At 40.9% G+C, this 16,083-nt stretch overlaps 1 protein-coding gene across 1 annotated transcript in view; it reads right to left on the bottom strand.

Moving 5' to 3' along the window:
• The window catches only part of fam20ca (FAM20C golgi associated secretory pathway kinase a), a 59,568-nt gene that overhangs the window by 32,688 nt on the left and 10,797 nt on the right, over positions 1 to 16,083 (bottom strand). The window lies entirely within an intron of this gene.

Genomic DNA, 16,083 nt, shown 5'->3' with positions numbered 1-16,083 from the left:
CGCAGCTCCTGTGCGGCTACATCCGAGACGGCTTCCATTAGCTAAACGGGCTATCGCCGAGCAGACGCTGCGGGAGATGGCCGACTCGGGCGTCATAGAGCCAGCGTCCGGGCCGTGGTCTTCGCCGGTTGTGCTGGTGCGGAAAAAAGACGAGTCGTGGCGGTTTTGCGTGGATTACCGGCGGTTAAACGAGGTAACGCGCAAAGATTCTTATCCGTTACCGCGAATACATGATGCGCTTGAACACGTTGCGGGCTCGGCGTGGTTTAGCTCGCTGGATTTGCATAGCGGGTATTGGCAGGTAGAACTCGCACCGGAAGCACGTCCTAAAACGGCGTTCTCGATCGGACAGGGGTTGTGGCAATTCCGGCGCATGCCGTTCGGCCTATGTAACGCTCCAGCTACGTTCGAACGGTTGATGGAGAAAGTGTTGGCCGATATTCCTCGCAATCGGTGTGTCGTCTACCTGGACGATTTACTGGTGCACGGCAAGGAGTTTGAGGTTGCGCTAGCTAACTTACGGGAGGTATTTCTAGCTATCCGGCGGGCGAATTTGCGGCTAAATCCCAAAAAGTGCCAGTTGTTGCGGCAGGAGACTGTCTTTCTGGGACACGTGATTAGCGCTCAAGGGATTGCCACCGATCCAGCCAAAATTGCTGCGGTACAGAATTGGCCTGAACCGGTAAATGTGTCGCAGCTACGCACCTTTCTCGGGTTAGCCTCGTACTATCGCCAGTTCGTAAAGAATTTTGCCACGATCGCCAGCCCGCTACACGAGCTCACGAGAAAGAACCAGCCATTTCGCTGGGACTGGGTGCACGCGCGAGCGTTCACCCAGTTACGGGAAGCTCTGGTTACGTCGCCTGTTCTAGAATATCCGGACGCGTCCCGTATGTTTATCCTCGACACGGACGCAAGCGATGTAGGGCTGGGGGCCGTCCTGTCTCAGGTGTCCGAGGGCAAAGAGCGTGCTATCGCCTACTTCAGCCGCGCGTTGTCTGGACCGGAGAAGAACTACTGCGTCACGCGGCGCGAGCTGTTAGCGGTCGTCGCGGCTCTTAAGCATTTTAGGCCGTATTTATATGGGCAGTCTTTCTTGCTGCGGACCGATCACGCTTCGTTAGTTTGGCTGCTTAGCTTTAAAGAGCCTGAAGGGCAGTTAGCGCGCTGGCTCGAGCGGTTGCAAGATTACGATTTTATTGTTCAGCACCGAGCGGGGAAACTGCATGCTAACGCCGATGCTTTGTCCCGCCGGCCGTGTAGCAACGAGCGCTGTCAGCACTGCGAGAGGGTAGAAGCGCGCGCGGGCGATTGCGACGTCGAGCACTTTTCGAACCCCGTGAGTCAGAACAGTCTTCCTGCGCAGTCCTCCGGAGCCCCCGTCGGTAACCAGCCGTCCGAGCCGGCGTGCAGCCGAGTTACTGCGGTGCCTAAACCATCGCCTATAGCCGTTGCGCCGGTGCCGCAGCTGGACTGTGAACAGTTAATCGCTGAGCAGGAGAAGGACCCGGCACTGCAGCAGGTATTAGGTTGGGTTAAAGTGGGCCGGAGACCGGAGTATAACGCTGTCGCCCACCTGGGCCTAGAGGTAAAAGCGCTCCATTCGCAGTTCGACAGACTATCGTTGCGGGGGGGCCTACTCTATCGCCACTGGGAGCGGCCGTGCGGCGCTGGCGAGTATTTTCAGCTGCTGGTGCCGCGGACTTTGCGGACACGGGTGTTAGGGATGGTCCATGGGCACGCGGGCGCGGGACACTTCGGCGTAACAAAAACTTTGCGGCGGCTGCGCGCTCGTTTCTACTGGCCGGGCTGCCACACTGATAACGAACTCTTTGTGCACAGATGCGACGTCTGCACGGCAAAGAAGGGCCCTACCCAGCGCTCGCGAGCACCCCTGCAAGACTTTCGGGTGGGGGCACCTATGGAGCGTATGGGCGTGGACATTCTCGGGCCGTTTCCCATTTCCGATCGCGGGAACCGGTATGTGCTGGTGGCCATGGACTACTTCACCAAGTGGCCGGAGGCATTTGCCGTTCCTGACCAAAGCGCTTCCACCACGGCTCGAGTGCTGGTGGATGAAGTGTTCAGCCGGTTCGGCGCCCCGGAGCGGTTGCACAGCGATCAGGGGCGTAACTTCGAGGCGGAGGTGTTTGCGGCGGTGTGTGAGCGCCTCGGGGTGAAAAAGACCCGCACCACGCCCCTTCATCCGCAGAGTGACGGCCTCGTGGAGCGTTTCAACCGGACACTCACTACCCAGCTCGCCGTGCTTACCAGCGCCCGGCAGAAGGATTGGGACGAACATCTGCCCCTCGTGCTGTGGGCCTATCGCACCGCAGTGCAGGAGTCCTCACAGCTGACGCCAGCGGCGTTAATGTTCGGTCGCGAATTGCGCACGCCCGTGGACCTGGTGTTCGGCCCCCCTCCACAAGTGGATTTACCTACGAAGCCGGGGTTGGATTATTTTTGTTCGCTGAGAGACAAACTGTTCCGTGTCCACGAATTAGCGCGTAGACACTTGGCGGACGCTGGTGTTAAACAGCGCCGCGTGTATGACACCCACAGCCGGGGACGAGACTTTGCTACTGGGGAGCAGGTTTGGGTGTATTCCCCTGGAAGGAAAAGGGGGCTTTCCCCTAAGCTTATGTCTCACTGGGTGGGGCCCTGCACGGTACTGGCCCAGCTCTCTGACGTAGTCTACCGGGTGCGGTTGACGGGGCGGTCACGAGTGGTCGTGCTCCACCGGGACCGTCTCGCTCCCTATCAGCCCAACGCCAGCGAGATATCGAACTCTGTGGAGGCCGGGCCGCCTCAGGAGGACGGTTGCAACCCTCCTTCCTCTGCAAAGAGACTCTGGCGTTCGCAACGCCAGCGCCGACCACCGGCACGCCTCCTAGACTGAGTTCGCCATGATGACCGGGGACGGTCACAGCTCGGGTGGGGGCAGTGTGGCGTGGGCGGGGTTTTGATGGTCTACCATCATGCTTTGCGGGAGGGATTGTTTTGTGTTCACCCTGTTGGGAAAAAGTGTTCAAGTTAGTGGCTTCGGCCATAGGTGTGTGTGTGTGGAGGATGGGTGTTTTATGGAGGTTGGATGTGGTGGATTTTGTGTATACGTGCGGAAGAAAATAAATTACTCCCAGCCATTTGCATTGGGCAGCAAAAGCAGCTCACTCGTCTCTCCAAGTTCCTGCATAGTGGTGAAAAACGCTACAATATGTAGTTGTTTGAGCAGTTAGTAGTATATATGTATGTGTGAGTGGTTCATATATGTGTATGCAAGTGTTTCATATGTGTGTGCATGAGTAAAGTTTCATTTAAGCCCTATACGGCGCCTCATAGTCTTTTATTTGTGTACTTAATGAATGTGTTTCCTGTGTATTAATTACTTCAGAAACCCTCCATTTTGTTATTTCACTAAGCTAACCAAAAGAGATGAAGGATACAGATGAAATTGAGCACACAGCCCTGCAACTCTAAAAAGAAAATATAGTGAATGTCAGATATCCTTTGCTGTTGTTCTTCTTACTTTTAGTTTTGAAGTCTACAAAGAAAAACACAGAGGACTACAATGGTCTTAAATTAGTGTCTCTTTGGCCATAAACCCTTCAGATTTGGAGAGTTGTGAATAGCACTATAACATTTTTCCTTTTCAAACCTATCATCTTTGCAAAAACCAGCAGAGCCCTCTAAGTAACTGCTTCTTAAATAGAACAATTTCATAAACAGCACTCGGCAGATTCGAAATTACTAGAATGTTGTGCAGACGGTGGCAACGAGAATTTAAAAAACATTTGGTCTTTCCTCCAACTGGAACCACAGGTTGAGGAAATGTACAAGGTTGTTCTTAACTATTCTAGGTACTTTGCTCGTAACTTAAGGGCTACTGGCAGGGGATGTGTCTGAAAGCTTAACACGAGGTTTCAGTGGGTCCGCTCACTCTTTCCTCCAAATGGCAACGTCTCACCAAGTTCTGTCTCTAGTGCTTGAAGGCTGCATAATGCTCAGTGATTATGGGGAAAATGCACCAAGTCCAAGGAACCTGCTGGTAATCCTGTCTGAATGGAATAATAGCTCACAAATAAAGCCATTACTGGCATGATTGTAGAAGGTTGGTCGTACCATTATAACACATCACAGTGTAGCATTTTAAAGTTACAAATCCAGAAGCAGTTGTTTTCCATTGTTACTAGGAAGTAAAAGAAAGAGGAAGGCAGTGGGAGAGTTTGAGATAGAAAGAGCAAGCACCCTTTACCCCTCATGCCCCCCCCCTGCCTCTCACACCAATTCAGCTGTGCCTTGAAGCGTAGCCGGTCACAGCACAGACAATGGCTAAATGTTGTGCTGAATTGAAGCACAGAGCCTCTTCTGTTTGAACTCCTGCTGGAGTCAAGGTACGCATGGTTGAGAAAAAAGTAGCTTGTGGGATCAGATTGCTGTAGCCACAACCTACTGATACATGACCTGATAATCAAAATTACACCTACATCCTGCCACTATGCGCTGAAAGGAAGAGGGTAAGGAGGAGAGATAATGATATCTTTTTCTTTAGATATATAAAGAATTTTGCTAATGAACAGGTTAACCCATCTTTTTACTCCCTAATTACTGTGAGATGCCTTTTGTGTTTCTTTGAAGCACATATTTTACCTGTTGTCTTTTGTTTGCAAAATTGGATATTGGTATGAAAGTATATTTTGTTCAAATAAAGACATTCATTTACCTTCAGCAAAAGCAATATATTTTATAAAGTTTCATTTTGACAGCAATACCTGCACCTCGGATTATCCAATCATGTGGCACTAATGCAGTGCTTATAATTACACAGATCCAGATTAGAGCATCAGTTAATGTTAAAATAAATGTGATCGCAGTGACTTTGACTACATCAGAATGGCAGGTCTACAAGTAAGTAACCACTATATCCTTGGATTTCCATACACAACAGCAATAGACAGCAGACGTTCTGAGGGCAGAAACACCTAGTTAATGAAAAAGTTCAGAGAAGAATGACCAGACTAGTTATATATATAAATATATTAAACATATGCATGACAATAAGCAAATTAATAGAATAAGGTACAATGAGATAAAATTTGGAACTTGTGCTTCAGCATGCTCCTGTACATTGGGTTTAATTAAAACGTACCTAAAGCAGTTAATTAAAAATGTGTAAAAGTACTCAACACAAGTACTCAGAAACTACTAATTAAAAACACTGGTTGTTCAAATCAACCAATCCCATACAACCCCACAGTTATAATTCGTGTTTTTCTGCGATATTAACAATTACCTTAGCTGCAATAAGTAATTGCACTTCAGATAATACCCATCAATTGTTAAATGTCTACAATGCTTTAAACCATCCACAATCTTTTACTTACAAAGGTTCAAAGGCTACAAAGCAATAACTAATGTTAATATGCTATTTGGGATTCAACCCCAGAATCTGAAAGTTAATGCAGCTGAGTAATTACAAATATAAAGAAAAATGATACAAAGATGATAAAATAAAGATTTATAGGACTGTTCACCGCCTCTATGGTTTATTTTCCTCACCTTTTCGCTACATAATACTGATAAGCATTTAAAACAGCTTTTGACCGTACTATAAAAAACAAACAAATAATAATCTGTTGATAAAGAAAGTGTTTGTGGAACTGTTGTATAAAACCAATATCACAATCGAGGTTGTGCTGTTGTACTGAATATCAGCATGGCTGTGATCCAGCACAACAGCACGGCATTAAGTGTGATATTGCCATCATTATTGTCAAATCATTGAGAATAATACAGTATAGAATAATAACTCCCCGAGGTGAAAGAGTCTCAACTCCTAATTGCAGTATATAATGGCCAGATACTCATCAAGTTAATAAAAAATATGTAAGGAGTAATTAGATTATTAGAAATTAATAGATCTAATTTATAATAAAATAACAATCTTAATTACCATATTAAAACAGTACAAATACTTATACAGTATGTATACATTTTTACACATTCTAACCTTAAAGCTAAACTTCTTATACACTTGAATAAACCTCAGCTTTAATAAATTAATTAATTTATTTAACCATACATGATGCTAAGGTTGAGATATATAAAATGTCAACTCCATGATATTAATTTAATAATTAAACTAAGCATGGGAGAGGTTTTCAGTCAATGCTTAATCTAAATTTATTCATCCACAGCATCAGGCTGATTAAAAAGCACTGGGGCAGCTTAGTAAAAGAATTGGGAGGAAACAATCAGGGCTAAAAAGAAAAGTCAGGATAAAAGATTTATGAGTTATTTTAAACTTGCACAGTAAACAAAAGAAAGCAGGAGTTCATCAATGTCTCTTCACTTAACAGTTCTCCCTCGGGATGTGGACATAATCACTGATTAATTAAATCAGTTCTGCTCTGTTGACTCATTTTTATTTTTATTACTGTCTTTTATTAGGTAATTTAAACATTTGAAACTGTGTCTGCTGTTATTTCTAGAGTGTGCAAGTGTTCTTGTCAGTTATGATGATGAGCTATTAGCACAGGTGCATCACGAATATCTTGACAGACACTTTCTGTATACAACATAAACTGATCCATTGTGTGGGGAAATTCTTACTTGCTAGCAAGGTAATGCCCAGATGCTTGCAAGGCTTTATACATCTTTATACATCACTAGGCAGGCTGACAGCAATTCCTACATGATCTTTAAGCCATATTTGCATGAAAATAGGCTAGGAAAATATTTGAAGATATTTCAGTGAAATGTACAAGTCCCCTGCACATGAACATTTGACTTAGGAAGTTGAACATTACTTTTAAAGTTGTTAAAGCAACACTGATGAAGCTGAAACTGCTAAGAAGTGTCAATCAATAACAAAAAAAGTGAAAATACCTTAGAAAATGGAGAGAGGTGAAAAGATGGCAGACATTGCTTGTTTTTTTTAACATAAACCATTCAACAATTGGCAAGATTCTAAAGAACAAGGACAAGATCATGAAAAATGGTAATTTTATCCTGTGTGTAGCCGATTGTGTTAGTATCCTAGTATTTACTGGACTTACAAACAAATTGGACTTATGAACAAACTCTTGTCAAGGAACTCGTTCGTATGTTGGGGACTTACTGTATTTATGGTTTCCTTACAGTTGAGGTGTCCATTTTTGTTATACAGTATGCAATCTTTGTCTTAGCAAGGATGCAAACGCAATTACAGTATATCTGGATGGTTTTCCCAGTTCACCGTATATGTTTATCTATTTAAATTAATTTGAACACAATGTAAACTAATAGAACTTGACAAATATACTTTTTCTTTTTACTAATTTGCAAACCTGGAAAGACCATTAAAATAAACTTTAAAAGGACAGAAAGGCCTTTCCCGAACTGTTGCCACAAAATCTGAAGCACACCATTGTATAAGTTACACTCTAGCATTACAATTTCCTTTTGCTGGAACTAAGAGGCATAAACCTGTTGCAGCATGACCATGCCCCTGTACACAAAGCGAGTTCCAAAAAGATGTGATTTGCGCAGGTTGGTGTGGAAGAACTCGACTGGCCTGCATAGAGCCTTAACGCCACCAAACACCTATGGGATTAACTGGAATGCTGACTGTGTCTGACCTCATTAACGCTCTTGTGTCTAAATGAGCAAAAATCCCCACATCCACACTCTAAAAACTGGTGAAAATCCTTTTCACAACAATGGAAGTCTCTCAGCAGGAGGAAATACATGTGGAATTTAATGTACATGTCCAAATTTCAGCCATTCCTTCTTGGGATATCATGCTATTAAAATTTCTTGGACAGATGCACAGAAGAATGGACAGATGGACACCACCCTATGGTTTAAACCCAAAGGCTTAAAAGTGTAAAAATATTTCCTAAATTTTTCCATATTTTGTTTCTTTTTTTTTTTTTAAGTATTTCAAAATCAACTACTGGCATTTTGTTGATTTACAGGATTTAGCCACAGTGACATCTGACAGGTTTTCCCAGACTGCAAGACATACAAGAGAATGTTTGTGTACCAGGAACCATTCCGACAGTGTACAAAAAAGATACAAATGGATGACAGGACCATCTGTAAAATGAAACAAATATTATAAACAGTTGTTCTGAAAACGCTTTTAAAATGTCACAAAAATATCCAGCATCCTCATGTTAGTCATCCATGCTCCATTTATTCCTGTCACCATATTGCCATCAGCAGTGAGACAGGGTTCTGGTTAAACTCCCCTGATTGCTTGGACAAACGTTTCCCCTTGTTACTGTACATACAGTTCAACGGTTTTTGGGATGAAATAAGCAGACGAGCAAAAGGAAGAGGGAGGAGTGAGCAAAGGTAGTCATGCTGAGAACAGGAGAGGATTTCAACCAGTGATAGAGCGAAAGCTGTTATCAGAACGTGTTTTGACTGCTTGCCATCTTGCAGACAGAATCACTGCCAAGGAATGTGGAATGAGACGGGGACAAGGGGAAGCATGAAGAACTTTCAGAGGAGCAATCAGATCAACTCAACTAGATAGGGTACAAAAATGGTGCCATTAGCATCCAGAAGGCTTATCATGGTTGGTTTCAGTCTAATCTAGGTAACAGATGTCTTTATTGCATTACAAATGCCCTTACTGCTCTGAAAAGCAACTTATCATCTGGCTATTTGGCTTCTCTAAGTTGTCCGAGGTTCTGAGCCAGCCAGTGTAATGTGGATTTACAGACTGTTGACACAACATGAGTAAGCTTAAGTTAGCAAATGCTAATTAATTCTCCCTTTGCAGCACCTAATATTTTATCATAACCTGAATTATTTATCTGTCCTCATATAGCAGCCAAGGGTAAAAAAAAAAAATCCACACAAGCTCCAACCATGCTGATGAAATTTAATTAAATTTTATTGCTCTGGCAGCATGTGTTTGGAAGAACGTCGCCATTCCACAGAGAGCTGCCAGTATAGCCTGATCTAACAAATTGATGCCTGATGCACCCAGACAGTCTATCGTTTGTGCCCTAGTTTCCTGGCAGCAAGGGAGGCTGTGTGTCTCACACATGGAGGAAATCGGACCCTGCGCCGCGTGATGGTGAACTCGCTTTGGCTTGCTGCCGTGCCATTGGCCAGTGCCTCCATGATGGCTATCTGATTAAGACAATATGGAGGCAAGTGGAGCAGGAGAGACAGAATGGGGGGGTTACAGTGAAAGCATCTGGGATGTGCTGGTCTAGGGTCAGATCTTTTTTTTTTTTTTTTTTTTGCAGAGTCACCTGAATCAATGTTGGCTTTAGAGTTATTGTTGCCCAAAGACAGCCTTCCTGTCTTACAAGGTTACAATAATAGGGTTGCCACTTTCTCAACTCAACGTGGCTCTGTTTTAGTTTTTGGCATGTGTCTCATAGACATTTTAAAAATATCTGTGTCCTCAAGGGATCCAGACAGATAAGAAATGGAAGAAGAAGAGAAAAGAACAGAAGCATGTCAAGACATGACAAGACCAAAAAGGTCTAATCCAAGACAACATGCAGGTTTATTACCAGAGGACTTTATGTGAATCAAACTGTAGCATTTTAATATGTCTGTAACAGACTTTTTTTTCCTGAAACACCTTGTTGATAAGAGATCAGGGAAGAATGACTAGACTGATCTGAACTGCCCTCTAAATCACCCCTTACCCACATGGGGTAGTTTACATCACAATATGGTGTGAATGACAACGTGAACATTTTTTTATTTATATTAGAAAATCAATGCATCTTGTATATGGCCATTTGAAAAGTAACAAGTGTCTATTTAAAATTAAAAAAATGTCATGAGTAGACTAGTGAAATAAAGTAGAGGAAGGCCCGGGTTTGATTCCCACACCACGGCCAAACCCCAGCCACTGGATGCTGCGCCGTCCCCAGATAAAATGTTAGCGTTGCATCAGGAAGGGCATCTGTCGTATTTTAACGGAAATTATTATAATTTTTTTATCAAACAAAACACTTTAAGATATTTTTGGGAAATTAATAACTTCAAGGTGGGAATGACCTGGTCATGAAGTAATATGATTGGATGAGAGGCATTCCATGAGTGGTAATATAGCAAAAGCCTAAAAGCACTGGATGTTTAACTACAGTATATGTATCACTCCATACAGGTGTTCTAATAATCATTAATTACACTATGTGTTGGTCATCAGCATGGGTGGAAGTAGGTTGGTATGGTCTGCAATATTTAGGAGAGAGCAGCTGCCTGCCAAAGCCCCTGGTCAACCCCAAACACAGAAGCACTTTCACTTTTATTTATATTAGACAACACTATGTCTCCTTAATAACCGCTACTTAATCGTTCCAAATCTTCTCTGAACCATCTATCAATCTACAAAGCTAAATACTGTAACTTTTAACATCGGGCTAAATCCCAAATCCATCCCTAACCCCTGAGAGGAGTCATTTACAAATTCTGTTTAACACAAGGTCAGAGTAATGTTCATAGTTAAGCATTTTTGGTCTTCAAATATCTAATCGGAAATAAAATTACACATTATTTTTGTTTGGTAATAAAGGTGATGAAAATATAAGTAATGTTTTATGCAAAATAAAATCTAGGACGAATCACTTAACTAAACAAACAAAGACAGGACCAGCCTGTCGTCTCAGAGGTTAGAAAAGAGGAGGCAGAACATTTTTTCCCCTCAGTGTTTTGCCAGGCTTGTAAGCAGAATGGATTTTGCGAGTTCATCCTAAATCTCTGCAACTGGATTTGATTGTGTGCTTAGCCAAGGCTGTAATCCCTGTGCAGAGTGGTTTGAAATCAGACGCCCGTAACTGCGGGCTAACTGCCTGGTATCGTCCTTTCAGCAAAGACACCAGAGCATTCACAGTGCACACACATATAACATAGAATCATACAAGCTAATTTAAAGAAAGAGACGCTTATGGAAAAAAAAAATCATACCATATGCCAGTTGTTGCCAATGTATCATTAGTAGTACTTAAAAGGTTTTGAAATTCAAATGCAGTTTGGAAGCTTTTCACATGCATTAACAATATAAAGGTATATGTTCACTTATCATAAACTCCATCCCATTTCTGAAATTTACACATGCACCACATGGAAACAGCATGAAGTCTGGTGAAACAGACACAGACAGACACTTTCTGGTCCTTTAGTTTGCACCAACTCATGGGCAAGTATATTTAGGCTCATGGAGAAAGTAGGACTGACACATACAGCTGATGCAACACCAGTCAAGAATTTTAGCTTTTAGAACATTTTCTGAAAGTTACATTTCCGGGAATTTCTAGTTGCCGAAATGGTCAGGCTTCCTGGGTGGCTTTACATGTTTTAATGCATTCGGGCATGTTTTGCAATTATAGTACATATGATATGTGGTCATGTGTGTCCCAAAGCACATCTGTATGTGGGTTGAGTGATTGTAATGTAACTTTGGACCCTGTTTACACTTGTGCTTACCACTGCCCATTTGGGATCTGATTAAGCAGCACACGTTGTTGCCTGATGTAAACTTGGTCTTAGTTCCACTCCACAAATTTGATTAGAAAAGTGGTGTCCCACAAGAGCTGATATTTGTTAGAACTACAGTCATACAGTTCATTGTTTTTTCACTCCACTTATCTCTGTTCACTAAATACATTGTTTGTTAAATTGAACTATTTGCTATACATTTCAAGGTACAGTAGCCATTAGTCAATCTGTGTGTTGGATGGCAAGATGTAAAACTCTACCAAGCTACAGCTTTTTTGGGAATTATTTCTGCGGGTTGGGTAAAACGGACAACAACAACAACAACAAAAAACGCATAAACAAACAAAATGTCAGTTATTTTGTTATAATTTTTGTTATTTTGTATAAATGTAAAAAAAAAAAAATTCAGATTTTTGATAACCAAGACAAATCATTAGCTTATTTTCTGGTGGTAGTACAGTTATATAATCCTGAAAAGCAGCGTTATAACAGGTAAATCCTAACTCAGTTCTTTGTACAGTGTAAATGTTTTAGCTTGTCAGAAAGTTTCAAGTGCTGTAAGATCCTCTGCTCCTGAGTAATATGAGACAGCTTGACCAACACTTAAGTGCACAATCGCTTGCATATGCACGTTATTCTGATGTATATAGGCGTAAATGTGGCATCAAACCATTGTGCACTACTTTATCTCTGCCTTTCCTCGCGGGGAGTTGTCCCCTACAGCAACGGGCATTATTTCTTTCGCTACATCCCTGCAGGCAGATTTGCATCCAGCTCAAAGCAACAGAACATCAAAAGAGGCTTTGATGCGCTGTGTGACTGCACTGGAGGAGACTAGGAGACAGAGAGCGAGACTTCAACACTATCAGCCTGGATTCCGACAGTTATTTGGCTCTTTTAAGACCTAAAAAAAAATCTATAGCTTGCACTGAACAGAATAAAGAATGATGAGAGTAAAGCTTAGACTGGGAAATGCCTGCAGACCTTGTTCATTCATTTCAACAAAGCAATGTGTATAATGTATAAAGCTTGATAATGTGAAAATGTAGAATGGAACTAAGCCCAAGAGACTCAAATGCCCAAGTCATGTTTTATTTTAAATGGAATAAAAATAACCAGATTTTAATGGATGACAAAATTTATTTACTTTGTAAATACTGTTTACTTCACCTTTGAGGTATAATGACTCTACTATGCACATCAAGCATGCATCAACAAGTTTATTTTTAGTCACAAATCCTATTTGATAACTGGTTTCATTATGTAAAATTCAGACACAGTATTTTGGATAAGCAGATGTCTTTTACTTGAAAATATTATTCTGCTTCTGTATATTTGCAGAATTAAGGCTGAGCCTGAATGCCCCTCCTCCTGCATCTGCATCATCAAATATCAAATATTGTATGTCTCCTTGTAGTGTTACTTTTTGTTATTTCATCATCTGTTTTTTTTTTTTTTTTTTCTGTTATCCACCACTTATAGTAGGTTCCATGAGCATAATTCTGTCCGGATGTGTGCTTTTAATCCGAAGCACTCGTATATCAAAGCAAATTTCCCTATAAGGAAAAAAAACTAAGATAATTCGTTCCACAAGCTAAAAATATTCATATAAATATGATTGATATGAAATATAAAGTAAAAAAAAAATTTGACCTGCACTTTTAAACGAATTGTGGCTGGAGTAAGACGAGAGAGAAGAGGAGAAGAGGAGCCGGGGGACTCGGTGTAAGACGACTTTCACATACACACTAATGGAATTACTGTACTCTGACAGAGAGTCTTTGTCGGCATACCTCTTTAACAAGGAACCACTCTTAGGACACTTGCTTTTGCCACTTTTTGAGGATTCCGTGAAAATGTGACATTGCATTGTTTTTAAACAGATTCATCTCCTGCACTGCTACAGACTTTTTAACCTTTAATTCCTGGGGGGCATTGTTGCAGTACAGTTACTAAAGAACAAAAAAATAAATAAAAGAATGTTTTACCCGCTTACACATGGTCACAATGTTATAGTAAACAATAGGCCTACATGCATGCACGGATGTTGACCATAGGAGTGATGCATGCACACTATGACTGAGCGTTGGAGACGATTACCCACAATCCCACAGCATGAAGGAGAGAAGAACTATTGGCTCAGTTGTGATCACATGATGTTCGTCAGACAAAGCAATCGTCATTCAAGACCTCGTTTTTGAAGTTAAAATGTATTTTTAAAATTTGCTCGTCTTGAAAAAACAATCGCAAACCAAGTTACTTGCAATTCACTGTATTATTAAGGTTTGTACTGTAAATATGCTTAACTATTTAAATTAAATTTAAATTTTTGTTCTAACAAAAGAGTTCTTCGCCATGTTGCTTTTATGTCGCAGATTGTCTGGGGCAGAGTTACGTGACTACAATAGGCAGGGTATATGTTTAATCGGACAGAGTGTGAACACACACAGTTGGGAAAATTGATGATTTAAAAAATTGTAATTAAATTGATTAATTATGTTACAGACCTGATGCTAGATGTTCTCCCTGCTGAATCTATTTAAAATTTCTTGATTTTTCTAGCCATTTGTTGCCTTCGTCTCAACTTTTCTGTAGCAGGCATCAAATTTAAAATGAGCTCGTTTAGTGGATGAAAGTGTAAAATTTATATTCTATTGTGAATAGAATATTGGCTCGTGTGATTCGAAAGTCTTTCTTTTATTCAAATGTAAAAAACTTCCCAACTTTTCTGGAATTCGGGTTGTATTGAGTACTGTATATGTACTGTATACCTAACAAAGCCTGGCCTGGATGGGACTATAACAATGAATTTGTAAATGGTTATTAGTGACTTCATCTGTGTGCCACTACAAGGCTTATGGCCAAGCACTTATTTGAAATTGCCTGTGTTGTATTAGAGCTATTGCTGGGTGGGTGGGTGTCATTGGATGTTAGAGGTGACAGAGTCGATATGAATGAGGGACCCAATTTTGAAAATGTTTGTCCTCTGTCCATAATTTCTAATGGCTGGCCTGGGAAAGCCTATTGACACTTTTATCCTAAATCCACCACATTCTGCTTCTTATCTGTGTCAGCACAGCTTATCAGTATGTAGACAAAACATATTATTTTGCATCCAGTAAGCACAGCTTCTGTACATTTGTAAGGGTAGATTTGTAAAACTGCTTGGTTACATTACACTGGATCAAATAACATTATTTTTTACAGTCCCCTTCAGGGCATTTGTAGAAAACTTCAAGCAAGGAGGGGAAAAAAAGTGCAAATTAAGATCTGGATACCAGACAAACAATGTTCGATAATCATCCAATGTTTTTTTAGGATTGGTGTTTTGGAGCTGGAATTTTATTTAATTAACATTGTTAAAGTAATTGGGAAAACATGTGGTTTTAGCAGCTCTTGTGTGCCACAGAGCGTTCGAAAACACAGAGCATTAATGGTCCAATTCCTTTGATTAGGGGCAATCAAATAAAACGAGCTTGACAGTCTTTGCGCAAAGGAAATCAGGCATCCACATGCAATTATTTGATCAAGAGAGAGAAAGGTAGCAGCTCGGTCTCAGCTGTGGGAGTCTGGAGTCATTCAGCATGGTTTTATGTGTTGCTACTGCTTTTGCGAACAAACATTCCCAAGAGCTTCTGATGGCACCTCTGTCTTTTTAATTAACATGTAGGCCTGGTGATGTTAATTAAAAACAGATTCATCATTACTACCAAACTGATCATTACCTACCAGGAAATATTACATGAATGTTCTAGCAGATCTTAACACGGTGAGCTCAGACAACTTCATGGAACATGAAGAGATATTTTTTGTTGTAGCTATCACTTTTCAGATGCATGCTATATTACATATGGCAAATCCGTAGATTTTATTTTTATTATATTAATTTTATATTGATGATTGTACATAATACAAACATGTATTGTAAGTATCCTCTCTAAATATGGTTGGGAAAGATATTGATATAATATCAGTAGTGTAATAAATGGACAAAAATAGATTTTTTTATTTAAATAAAAAATAAAGACCCTTAATTGTAAAAGAATTGACAAAAATATTAGTAACAATTATAAACTCTGATTGAATGCACCTGATGTCATTTATTTGACTTTGTTTTCAGTAAAATTAATAAATTGATGTACTGTAGGCATTAATTAAGATTAGAATTGAACACAATTCAGTTTCTTTAAAACAACGCTGTTGGTCCCTGGAAGTTTGTTAGAAAACCAATATATTGTGATATATATCATGGATAGTATTGTCTTCAAATATTTAGATATAATTTTTTTTGTCATATTGTCCACCTCTATTCAACATAGGCTGCATTTCTATTATAATTCAGGAGTGACTAAGTTAAAAAAATTTTTTACCCTAATGCGACACAGATCTGAACTTATAAATCTGATTTATTGAGTCACTTTTGTATGTGGTCCCAGATTGGATAGATATAGGCTAAATATAGGTGACGTAAATTAATTAACGTCCAGTTTAGAATTCATGCGACTTTTTGTCTCTGCACATGCGTGGAGCGCTCACTGATGGCAGCGCAGGGATTTAATAGCAGTGCTAGTAACTGCTTGCTATCCTCCAGAGAAAAGAACATTTTTGCTAAAATAGCAATCAGTGTTT

This window comes from Clarias gariepinus, chromosome 16 (genome assembly GCF_024256425.1).
Source record: "Clarias gariepinus isolate MV-2021 ecotype Netherlands chromosome 16, CGAR_prim_01v2, whole genome shotgun sequence".
NCBI lineage: Eukaryota > Metazoa > Chordata > Actinopteri > Siluriformes > Clariidae > Clarias > Clarias gariepinus.
This window is presented reverse-complemented; position numbering and strand designations above follow the sequence as displayed.